Source organism: Tamandua tetradactyla, chromosome 19, assembly GCF_023851605.1.
Source record: "Tamandua tetradactyla isolate mTamTet1 chromosome 19, mTamTet1.pri, whole genome shotgun sequence".
Taxonomy (NCBI): domain Eukaryota; kingdom Metazoa; phylum Chordata; class Mammalia; order Pilosa; family Myrmecophagidae; genus Tamandua; species Tamandua tetradactyla.
Genome location: NC_135345.1, coordinates 51925178 through 51938333, shown reverse-complemented (window position 1 = coordinate 51938333; position 13156 = coordinate 51925178). Strand labels below are relative to the sequence as shown.

The 13156-nt window shown below is 39.6% G+C and overlaps 1 pseudogene; it reads right to left on the bottom strand.

Annotated features, from left to right (window-relative positions):
• Positions 1 to 11241: 11241 nt before the first annotated feature.
• Positions 11242 to 12839, bottom strand: LOC143663612 (S-adenosylmethionine decarboxylase proenzyme 1-like; annotated as a pseudogene).
• Positions 12840 to 13156: the final 317 nt, after the last annotated feature.

Below are 13156 nucleotides of genomic sequence, written 5' to 3'. Positions count from 1 at the left end.
AGTGGGCTGCCTTTAAGATGAAAGTCTTTCCAGATCTGAAAGCCTATAGCTGAGTATTAAAAAGGATTTTAACTCGGTGCTTAATATCCATTAGGGCCCTTTCCAGGGGTGTCAAGCAACTTGAAATACTTCATGGCTTTGTCAGGCTGGGAACTGTCTGCTTTCCCATTGGTCTTTGTTTTATTCCCAAATTGAAGGCAATCACTCCTCTGGGCATATCCTTCCTCTCTCACTCCAGGGACTGAAGAAGCTCAGCTTGGCACTACATCTCATACTGCTGCTGCTTGCTATTAGTTTTGTTAGCAAAGCTAGCATTTGAGGCTTTGTAAAGCTCTTGTTCCATTTTAGTAAGCCAGACTCTGTGGGCTTGAAATAAAGACTGTCCTTTGAAGGCTGCTGAATAAGCCAACATTTGGGCAGAAGAATTACAGAATTAGGCTCCTTTTCTTCACTGTATCTCAGATCCAAGTGTTTCAAGTGACTCTGCCATTCTTTCTTCAATTCATCAGGTAAAAGGGTAACCCACAGATGATAACCCATCAAATCCTAGCCATGCTTTCTTCACCAAGACTCCAGAATTAGTAAGTCTGTTGAGACCAGGTATTGGAATGGCAAAAAGATTACACACCCAGATTTTGGAAATGAAGCAGCTGGTTTGAAAATTTACTCTTCCATTACTATAGGTCATAGGATCTGATCTCTCTTTGTATCATTTTCCTTATCTTTAACGTGGTCACATAGCACCACTTATTTCACAGGACTATTGTGAGGACTAAAATTAGCTCATTAATTGACAAAAATCCAGCCAATGTAGTTTAGGCAAAACAGGCAGGGGAGGAGGGAAAGTGGTTGGTTAACATAATTGAAATAAGTCATAATGGTATATATTATAACAAGGTGTTCTAGTTTGCTAGCTGCCAGAATGCAATATACCAGGAATGGAATGGCTTTTAAAGAGGGGGAACTTATTAAGTTGCAAGTTTAGAGTTCTAAGGCCATGAAAATGTCCCAATTAAAGCAAGTCTATAAAAATGTCCAAATCAAGACACCAACAAGGGGTTATCTTCACTCAAGACAGGCTGTTGAAGTTGAGGGTTTCCTCTCTTAACTGGAAAGGCCCATGGTGAACATGGTAACATCTGCTAGCTTTCTCTCCAGACATTTTCTTTCATGAAGCTCCCCTTGGGACATTTTCCTTCTTTATCTCCACAGGTCTCTGGCTGCTTGGGCTCGCATGGTTCTCATGGCTCTGAAGTATTTTCCAAAATGGTTCCTTCTTAAAGGATTCCAGTAAACTAATCAAGACCCACCTGGAATGGGTGGAATCACATCTCTCTCTAATCAAAGGTTAATACCCACGATTGGGTATGTCACATCTTCATGGAGATGATCTAATCAAGTTTCCAATCTACAGTGCTGAATAGGGATTAAAATAAACAGCTGCCTCCACAAGAAGGGTCAGGATTAAAACATGGCTTTTCTAGGGTACATAATCCTTTCAAACTGGCACACAAGGTATAATAATAGAAGTAAATATTTAGTTAAATTTTACTGAGATGCTCTTACACAAAGGGCCCTTTAAAAGACATATGAAAATTGAATCTCATTGATGATGACAATGAGTGATGATGATGCTGTTTTTAAGGTGGACGCTGTGCTGGCCTCCTGGATCCTCCCTCAGGGGTATAGGACTTAGACCCACACCTACTGTGAGTACAAGAGTGGCAGACAGTCCTGAGCTGTCAGTCTCCTTGGAGGATGGCCTTGGCTAAAAGGAGCTGCTCACCCAAAGTCATGTCCAGGTCCCAACATGGCCCAAATTGAATGACTGATTAATGAGTGTGTATAAAGTTTCAGTCCCTTATTCCTGTGGAGGATAACTCTGAAGGGTCATTCCAACTTCAGAGACAAGGCCTCCATTGAAACTACACTGTAGCCCCAGTTTCCTTCTATTCAGCCCTGCTTCTTCCGCTTCCTATCCCTGAGGCTGATCTCAAGAGAACTACTTTATGAACTTCCTGCACAATAATTTCCCTCTCAGGATCTGCTTCCTGGAGAACTCAACTTAGCACAGTTGGTGACAGAAAGCAAAAGCTGGAATGCAGCTTTGCTGTTGGAGACTCATTACTTGATTGACCGAGAGGACCCCTCACTTGTGGTAGTTGAAGCACAGATAAACTTTGGCACAAGAACTCAGTGCAAATGTTAAAATGTACACAGTGGTAAACTGGAAGGTTATATTGGTGAAAGGGAAAGTACTAGCCAGTGACATATAAAGGCATTTAAGAAATATAGGGGAAATAGAAACCGTAAGAGCTGTGGAATTGGGTGGTTGTTGCTAAAATGAATTGATGCTTTTTAAAATGATAGATGAGAGTGATTAATTGACAATTAAAAGTCAAGCTTGAAAGCCAAAGCTTTTATATGCTTGGTAGCATATAAAAGGTTTTCACCCTCTGCAATTGAAAGACAGAAAGCTCAGGCCTAAGCTTAGGATTTAATTGTAAAATTATCTCCTTCACCAAAAATTAAACTACTCCACCAACATTAGGGCCCTGATTGGGAAATAATGAGATCTTTACATATGGGTAGAGCCATTTGGTTGATGCATCTGGAAATCTTGAATTCTCAGATTCTTTGAAACTTCTAAGCCTGTAGAAGTGGCCCAGTCCTCCCTATTAAGGACTACTGCTGCTGCCTTACTTGAAGATGATGCAGGCGGCTCTCCTTTCTAAGACAACTCCTGCTGGGCCTAGGATCTGCCTCCACTTCCCCTCCTGACCACTTGGACAATAACTAGGATTGAGTCATAACAAACACAATTGTGGACCTACTGACCCTGATATAGAAAGGAAGATTATTCTTAGGTGCATTCCTTCCACCAATAAAATTTTTCAGCTCACCATCCAGTTTGTCTGGGGCTGAGGAATTTCCTGGGACAGGGATTTCAGTGATAAAGAGGACACATTCCAGGAAAAACAGGAGCTATAGAACATGATGAGCAAGTACTGGCTAGAAAAACATGCATGGGACTGGCTTCTAAGAGTGCTGGTTCAAGATAAGGGAGAGTTTACCAGTTTGGGACCACCGTCCTAGAATATAGGATTTAAAACCTAGCAAGGATCCGAAGTGATATGGTGAATACACTGCTAGATAGCTTCTAAACACATGGGAAAAAAAAGTGATGGCCAAAACTAAGTCAGGTAGAAATTCCAGAATTGCCATGGGATCAAAAGAGTTAGAAGGATCAAAGGGTTAGGGGAGCAAACTAGAATGCATATACTATGTAAGTCTGGACAACCTACCAGAAAATTAATTCTACCAGAAAAAAATTCAGAAAAGGCCTGAATGAATACAAAACAAATACACTGGTGAAAGGGGCATCAGCATCCCTGAAAACTTTGGTAGTTCTGTCCTCTCTAAAAGTAGTGCTTCTAGGCCAAGTTGTGGAAGATGCCATTACAGATTTAAGACAATAGATAGCAATGGAAATGGCAGGACCCCAGACAATAGAGGCCAGTGACAAGACATAGATATCAGAAACCTGAACAACAGAGAACTACAGAATCCAGGGGCAAAATAGTTACTGCTTGATCTGGACAATCAAGAGAAATCAAGTGTGACTTCTGGCAATGGCAGCATAAAGAGATTAGCTAAATCGTTTCCCCCAAAAGCAACTATAAGGTCAGACAAAATTGACAAACACAACCACTTCAGGGCTCTAGAAATCAACAAAAGATATACAAAAATCTGAGAAATACTGAGTCTTGAAGGTCTGCTGAAATTCAAAAAGTACATGGGAATCTGTGGCACTCTGGCCTCGAGACTCTCCCAAGGCCTAGCCTGGTGAGCATACAGGTTCCTCCATGACCTCGTGTGCCCTGAGGACCAGCAGATTTTCTGGTGTCGCAAAGTAGAGTTCACTTGATTTGTAGTGGTAGAAATATATATATAACAGTTTTAAAACACATGCCTCTAACAAACAGCCCCAAAATACACAAAGCAAAAACCAACAAAATTAAAGGAAGAAATATTCAATCAACAATTATTGTTGGAGATTTCAATTCTTCAATTGACAGAATTAGGCAGAAAATTAGCAAAGATGTCAAAGACTGGAACAACACTATTAACCAACTCAATCTAACATATATAGAACATTTGACCCAATGACTATAAAATATGCATTTTTTTCAAGTGTAAGTGCAACATTCTCCAGGGCAGATAATACTCTAGGCCATAAAACAAATCTCAATAAATTTAAAAGGATTGAAATTGTTCAATGTATGTTTTCCAACCACAATGGAATTAAATTAGAAATTGAAAGTCTGTTTTTTTTCTGCCTTTGATTCTCCACTGTTTTAGTTTATATTCCCCTCAAAGCAGAGCCTGAATGAGGACTTTGGAGCAGGTAATTTATTTGGGAGGCAAACCCAAGAAGCAGGAGAGAGAGCATAGGAAAAAGTGATATAAAGAGGAAAAACCAGTGTAGAGTGAATTATCAAAGCTACTGTAGGCAACAAGGGCTCAACTCTGCTGGACCCTCTGAGGGAAAATTCATCCATAAGACATAAGGCTGGGGCATTTTCCCACTGGAAAAGAGTCACCAAGAGTACTCTCTTTCTATACCTCCATACTGCACCTGCAGGAGGACTGAGCAAGCTCCCACTGTTTCTGAAAAGAACCCTAAGGTAGAAAAATGGAGAGACACACCATGTGCTCTTGAGTGGGATACTGTCCTTGGACACAGAACTACCAGAAAAAATTAATCAGAGATGGGCAAGGTGATGTGAATGCAGGTAGCCAAAAGTATCTACTGCACCCATCAATCCATTCCCATCTATTTTCTGCCTTAAAAGAATTTCTCAGTAACATTCCCAGAAATACTCAAAATCTCTGATCTGCTGAGAGTACCATTTCATCTCTTCACACGATTGTGGCTTTACTCCTTAAAAAATATGTATTTTACATTTTCAGTAGAACTGTGGACAGGAGTTAGGTTGGCACATGTGTTTAGCATCTCATCTTGATTCAACTGCAGATCTATGATCTCAGTTCTGTGTGTGGCCTCTCACAGTGACCTTTAGCAAACATGGGGTGGTAAAAATGTGCTGATGCAGAAGCTGAGAAGCTTACTTTCTATCCCCAGTTCTGTACCTCTCTATCTATGTGACTTTGTCAAGTCATTCACTTCTCCAGGTTTCTGTGCTAATTAAAACATAAGAGGGTTGGTGTGTTACTTAGATTCAGTTGTCAACTTGGCCAGGTGAGCATACCTAGTCTTGTTGCTGTGGACATAAGCCAATGGTACGTGAACCTCATCTGTTGCCAATTACATCTGCAGTCGGCTAGGAGGAGTGTCTGCTGCAATGACTGACGTTTGACTTAATTGGCTGGTGCTTAAATGAGAGAACACAATGTAGCATAGCCTAAGCAGCTCAGCATTCCTCACCTCAGCACTAGCAGCTCAGCCCAGGCCTTTGGAGATGCAGAAAGAAGTCACCCCAGGGAAAGTTGTTGGAACCCAGGGCCTGGAGAGAAGACCAGCAGAGACCATCTTGTGCCTTCCATGTAAGAAAGAACCTCAGTGGAAAGTTAGCTGCCTTTCCTCTGAAGAACCAACAAAATAAATCCCCTTTTATTAAAAGCCAATCCATCTCTGCTGTGTTGCATTCCGGCAGCTAGCAAACTAGAACAGTTGGTATGAAGGTTTGAAGCCATATGACCCCAGAAAAGCATGTTCTCAAATCTAATTCATTCCTGCGGGCGTAAACCCATTGTAAGTAGGATCCTTTGACAGACTACTATTTCAGTTAAGCTGTACTCCACCTGAATCAGAATGGGTTTAATCCTCCTACTGGAGTCCTATATATTAGAGAATGACATCAAGAGAGAGAGAAAAAGTCATGGAAGCAAGAAGCTGTAGTCACAAAACCTGGAAGAGACCAGCAGATGCTGCCATATGCTTTGTCATGTGGTAGAGGAGCCAAGGATCATCAAGAGCCAGTCTTTGGGAAGAAAGCATCGTCTTGCTGATGCCTTGATTAGTACATTTTCTCGGCCTCAAATTGTAAGCTAGTATAACACATGACCAAAAAAAGGAAGTAACAGTGGCTTAGACAAGATAGAAATGTATCTCTTTCAAAAATAAATGTAGGCAGTCCAAGGATCCAATGACAGCTCCAACATCTCCTGGGATCCAGGTTACTTCTACCTCATTCCTTCCAATGCCACCCTCAACACATGGTTTCCCCATCATAGTCCAAGATGGCAGCATTAGCTTTCATGTCCATATGTCAGCCAGCAGAAAGGAGAAAAAGGGGAGGGGAGGGGCATGCCCCTCTCTTTAAGGCACTTCCTGGAAGCCACAGACACTACTTATATCTTATTGGCAAAAACTTAGTCCTATGACCATACCTAGTACAAAGGAGGCTGGGTAAGATAGTCTTTTTTCTGGGGATTCATTTACATAACTAAAATTTGGGAATGTTTATGGAGGATAAAGAGAAAAAGAAATATTGGGGGCAATTATCAGGCATTTGTGCAATGTGTGTCTCAATTGTGGTTTGTATCACCAGAAAATCTATTACTAATAAAGTATTCAAGATTATTAATTAATTATTTTAAAAACATGAGTGGATTCAAAGTTATTCCTGTATTAACACTTATTCTCTCTCCTTTGCATTCTGATATGTTTTCTCAAGCTTTAAAATCAAGAGTAAGGAATCGAACACCCTGAAAATCCTATCTGTGCCTCATTCTGCAATGAATTTCTGATATTACTAGTTACAGCATTTTAAGTGACTAGAATATTTCCTTAAAATTCATGGTTCTGAAAAATTTGAATACATTAATAAGAATATCATGCATTTATCTAAATGTCAATCACTGCGGCTCCTATGAAGGGGAGAAGATTACATCTTACACCAAATGATCTGTAAAGGGCCTACCAGCTCTAAAACACCTGTGATTCAAATCGTATAAGCTCTCTTCTGCATGAACCACTTACAATAGAATCACCATGGTGCTAGTTAACAATGCAGATTCCTAGGCCCACTTCATACCTGCAGAACCAAAATCTCTGGGGATGAGATCCAGAAATTTACCATTTTAACAAACACCTCGAAGTGATTCTTATAAACCACTAAAGCATATGATCACTTTCCCAGATTTCTTAGTGAAAAACTTCAACCAACACTTTTCATCATTGCCTATTAACTAACTCAGCTGTATCCAGCTGCTATGCAGAGAGGTATGCATGGCCCAAGTCAGAAACCTAAACACTTGCTCCCTTGGGATAATCAGCAATGTGATTTTACTAGCTGTTCCCCACAACAAAATGAGGTTGAATTGCTACAATCTACGGTATCACTGACACTGTCATTTCCTGTAGCTTGATATTTCAATGAAAAATGATATGTAACCCTTGGAAAGAGTAAAATATATGCTGAATAACTTCATTCATTGCCTTCATCTGACATTATGGTGAAGTCTTCACAGGGTGTAATTTTTCAAAACTTTTTAATAGACTTTTTGCTTCTATACATATAAAATATTGTTGTGCTTGGGGACTCATATATTACCCTATCAGCCGGAAGTACTTATGCCAACATAGTGATGCTGTGGGGTCCACAGATAGACAGGAACCTGATATCTTTTGCGTGCTCAAAGCTGGCAAAGTAATTTCGTATTCAGGAGCTCACCTAACTCTCAAAACAGTCCTATGAGAAAGTGGAATCCATATTTTCATTCTCATTTTTCAGAGGGATTTGAGTAATTTGTTGAAACTCACCCAGGAAGCAAAAGATGCTAATGACTTTCCCCACCCAGGGTTTACTTAGAAAATGGGGAAAAAGGGAAGAAGAAAATCTGTGGTTCCTGACCCAGCAAGTTTCTACTGTAGCATCTTCTTCCAACTTTTTGTTTGAGCATCCCATCAATAAAGAATTCTGAGCACATCTCACAAATATGTGTATTTATTCCTGAGTATATTATATTCATTAGAAACCGCTGTGCTTCTCCAATTTTGGTGTACATGAGAATCACTGGAGAACTTGTGAAAGCAGATTGCCAGGCCCTGACCCCAGAGTTTCTGATTCAGCAGGTCTGGGATGGGACCCAAGAATTTGCATTTCTAACAGGTTCCCAGATGATGTTGAAGCTTCCTAACCATGTGCCTCATTTTGAATAGCTTTGTTATAAAACATAACCCAAAAATAGAAATTTGAAACACTAAAACACTATGGAACAAACCAGTTCTAATTAATATTATCCTAAACCCCAGAGAATTGTTTTATGGAGCCCCAGGGGCACGAGACACCAATTTGGAAACCACTGCTCTCAACCGAGACATATCAGCATTCCTCACCAGAAAGCCAAATTAGATGCATTGTATTAATAACAGAAATCTCTGTGAACATCAAGCATTGCCAATAAAGACGATAATAGAGGAATGTATCAGACGGGCACAGCTCACCATCCCCACTAATAGTCTCCTGTAGTGCTATTTTCATTTTCAGCTAACTTTACTGCTATAATCTTTTTTTCTGCCTTATTTTTTTCCCCTTGTGATAACAGCTACTATCACTTCTAAGAAATGCAACCTAGCACTCACGTTGTTCCTTTTATGGAAATTCTAGCTGCTGAATGTACATGTGGTACTTGACGGCCACAAAGCAAAAATGTTCCGAGTGAATGATGCTTTGATTGAACTTTAATTTTGCTGGTATTTTGAAGTCCTGTCTCTGCGGAAGTGATTTGCTGTTCAACATGGTTACATTCAGAAGCAACTGGAAGGAAATTTTTCCCTGCTCATATAAGATATAGTTTCCCACGGTATTCTAGTGTTTTGCTGTTTGGTGAAAAATGAGGCAAATTTATATGCAGTAAATTAAAAAAAATCTCAGCACTGGGAAAGAGAAGAGACAAGGTGCTTGCAAAGACATAAAGCATAAATTTAAATCTAAAGGATACTATGGAAATAGACTTTACTGAGAAAGAATCTTTTGAAATTTTGCAATGCAAGCAAGTGGAAGCATAGCTTATTAGTAAAGACAAAGTGCCTTCTGCCAGAGATAACAACGGGACCAAATCTGTGCATTAGAGCAAATGCCATGTACTTAGAGATGCTCTTCAAAGAAGCCATTTGTACTGTACCATTTGAAACTGCTGTGAAACATGCTCTTGCTTTTGTTGAATAATGTCTCAATCTAAAAACAGTTTCCAAAGGACTGATTTATATAGGTCAACAAAATGGCTCATATTTATTTCTGTATACCACACCAGTTTATTTCCTGACTACTTTCCCATCCCCACTAATCTCAAATAAATATGTGATTCTTCCATGGGTTGAGTCCCTTGCTCAGAACTCAAGTTAATGTTAACCCATTCAGCATGCACTAAAGGCAGTATATGGCACTGCTACAATTGCCCCATCTTTTATAAAAAGTGAGACAAAATAAAGTTGTTGTTCTTTACTTTGATGAAGGAGAGGGCTTGTGAATAAAGTATACAAGCAAAATTTCTAATGAGAAAAGACTATATCATCAGGATTTAAGGCATTTTTTCCCCTATGATTACATTTACTTTATTTTGAAATAGTCATATCAATTAGCAAAAATATTCAGAGAATATGGTACTCTATCTGAAATTTTCATCAGGGCTTCTTTTTCTCTTTATTAGAGAAATTGTGAGTTTACAGAACAATCTTGCATAAAATACAGGATTCCCATATACTACCTTATTATTAACACCTTGTATTTGTGTGGAACACTTGTTACAATCGATTATAGCACATTTATATAATTATACCATTAGTTAATAGTACAATATAGTTCATGGTTTAACTTAGGGTTCACTCTGTAGTCCTGCGGATTTTTAAAAAATTTTTATTTTGTATCATATATAAAATCTAACATTTCCCCTTTTAATCACATTCAGATATATATTTCAGTGCTGTTAATTACGTTCACAGTTTTGCGCTACCATCACTACCATCTATCATCAAAACATTTCCATCTTTCCAAATAGGAACCTGCACATTTTAAGCCTTAACTTCCCTTTTCTCATCCATACTTTGTCCCCTGGTAACCTCTATTCTAAATTCTGACTCTATGAATTTGCCTATTCTAATTATTTCCAATCACTGAGATCATACAATATTTGTCCTTTTATGTCTGGTTGATTTCACTCAACATGATATCTTCAAGGTTCATGTTGTCACATGCATCAGCACCTCATTCCTTTTGTGTGTGTGTGTGGAAGAAAAACTTAAATTGTTGTTGCAAAAAAAAAAAGAGCATTTGTATGAAGTAGAAAGTGTTTTCAGTAACTTTAGTAGAGAATACATCCTAGAAACTGGAGGTAACTGGATGTAAAATTCAGACAGCAATTTAATAGAACAGTCCCAGCTGGTTAGGTTGAGGCCAACACCTAATGAGGATGAAAGCCTTGTCTGTGGAGAATTTTGGATGATACCTGGAGAAATATAATCTACACATAAACCAAATTGAATTGTTTTCACAATTGTGGTAATGTTTCATACAGTAAAAGAGTTTTTCTACATGCACTTCAATTTCACAGCAAGAGTAGTGTCATGGTCAGGTTCACGTGTCAACTTGGCCAAGTGGTGGTTGGGCAAGTGCTGGCTTGTCTGCTGCAATGAGGACATTTCATAGAATTAAACCATGATTATGTCAGCTGTATCCGCAGCTGATTCCATTTGTAATCAGCCAAAGGGGCATGTCCTCTGCAATGAGTGATGCTTAATCTAATCACTGAAAGCCTTATAAGGAGGATTCAGAAGAGAAGGCTCTTTCTGTTTCGGCTGGTGAGCCTCTCCTGTGGAGTTCATCAAGACTCTCCGTGGAAATTGTTGGCTTCACAACATACTCTGTAGATTTTGGACTCTGCCTTCCCGCGGTCATGTGAGACACTTTTATAAATTTTATATTTGCGAGTGTTTCCTGTTGATTCTGTTTCTCTAGAGAACCCTAACTAATACAAGTGGCATAGAATACCTAAACACAAAAGGGAGCACTCATGCGAAATATCTAATTCCTTGATATAATGATACATACAATTCAAAGTGATTACACTATGATTACAACTAGGACTTCCTGCAGCTGCAAGGTGGTGGTTATGGAAAACATCACTCCTGGTGTCAACATCTAGAAAACCACCTAGAAGCCACCACCTTCTTCTATGTGTGCTCTCTTTTTTTCATTTTTTCCTCATTTTTCTTAATCAACTTTGCTGTTGTTACTGATTCTTAGCAAAGGCAGTAAAAACAAAGTTGTAATCATTGGGCATAGCACTCTGACAGTCGAGATGTTTCAAACCTTCCATCTTCTGGGGGAAGAAAGCACTAGGCAACATTAAGAACTCTGATTTACAGAAAAGGTGGTCACAAATTTTCCTGGCTTGAAAACTTCCACAACTTCCCTGATCAGGTCATTATAGGAGGTCTGACTTAAGTTTGTTTCAAAGCTAACATAAGAAAATTCTGGTTCTCGGTGATGTGAATAGTCCGGTAAGTTCCATTTGATTTCATTCCATTCATCAAATACCCACAAGGAATTGAACAGTGTGGCATCAGTGACAGAACCGGGCTTCAGGTCACGAATTCTGCTCTCACAAGTGACATCCTTTGCGTAACACCATCTTTCATGTAGTACTGGTCCATAACTGGTGGGTCATGCTCACTCATCAGAATTTCCAGGGTTTGATCTGGCTGACTGATCATACCACTCTCTGGGAAATCCAGGCTATACGAGTACCAAAAGTCAGAATTCATCCGTTCCATCCAATATGCTGCGCCATTTGAGAGAATTGCATTAAGAAACTATTTCTTCCTGGAAATTCCAATGTGGGTACCCTTGGTGAGAGGCTTCATGAAATTCTTATGAGAATAAAAGAAGCTTTGAATTGAGTCAAACCCACTGTAATCCCTAGCAAGCTTCAACAGGGGAACCAGTGCTTTCAGGAGGAGCGTGATACCACTTGTGTTCTAGTTTGCTAGCAGCCGGGATGCAATATACCAGAAACAGAATGGCTTTTAAAAGGAGGAATTTAATAAGTTGCTAGTTTACAGTTCTAAGGCTGAGAAAATGTCTTAATTAAAACAAGTCTATAGAAATGTCCAGCCATCCAGGGAAAGATACCTTGGTTCAAGAATGCCAATGATGTTTAACGTATCTCTCTCAGCTGGAAGGGCACATGGTGAACACGGCATCATCTGCTACCTTTCTCTCCTGGCTTCTGGTTTCATGAAGCGCCCCGGAAGGTGTTTTCCTTCTTCATTTCCAAAGGTCGCTGGCCCGTGGACTCTCTGCTTCATGATGCTGCAGCATTCTCTGCTCTCTCCAAATCTCTTTCATTCTCCAATATGTTTCCTCTTTTATACGACTCCAGAAACTAATCAAGACCCACCCAAATGGGTAGAGACACATCTCCACCTAATCCAGCTTCACAACCACTCGATGAAATCACATCTCCAGGGAGATAATCTAATTACAGTTTCAAACATACAGTGCTGAATAGGGATTAGAAGAAGCGGCTGCCTTTACAAAATGGAATTAGAATTAAAACATGGCTTTTCTAGGGTACATACATCATTTCAAACCAGCACAAAATGAAACGTCTTTTGGAGATAAACATGCTTCTCTCACTGAGTATATAAGCTTCCTGTTTGTCAGTTTTTGTCACACTTATGATTGAACACTGCACATCTTTCAAAAGTATGTCCCATTAAGATCTTGGGATGGTGTAAAGATCCCCAGATCCTTGGTTTTGTCGGGCTGCTGCGGGTAGAACCAAACCTCCAGCAGCTTCTCGCTCCTGTCAAAAAATGTGCAGCTTCCATCACCACGAGATTAGTAAACAATCAACAACCACAGAAAATTAACGAAATTAAATATTTTCTCCTGCCGCTGCAGATTGTTCCAGCTGTGTTACTAAAGTTCAGGTTCCTTTTTTGGGGCTATAATTTTATATTCTTTATAGAAAGGATTAATAAAATTTTCTCAGCTTTTTTGTGAGTGCAAGTTGAACGTGAGTCTCCTGGAAATAAGGCAGATAACAGTTCAGTCTCTTCTAGTCTGCTGCTTCCCTCTTACAGAGAGTAGAGGAGTGCTAGCTAATATCACTGGCCATGCTGTGC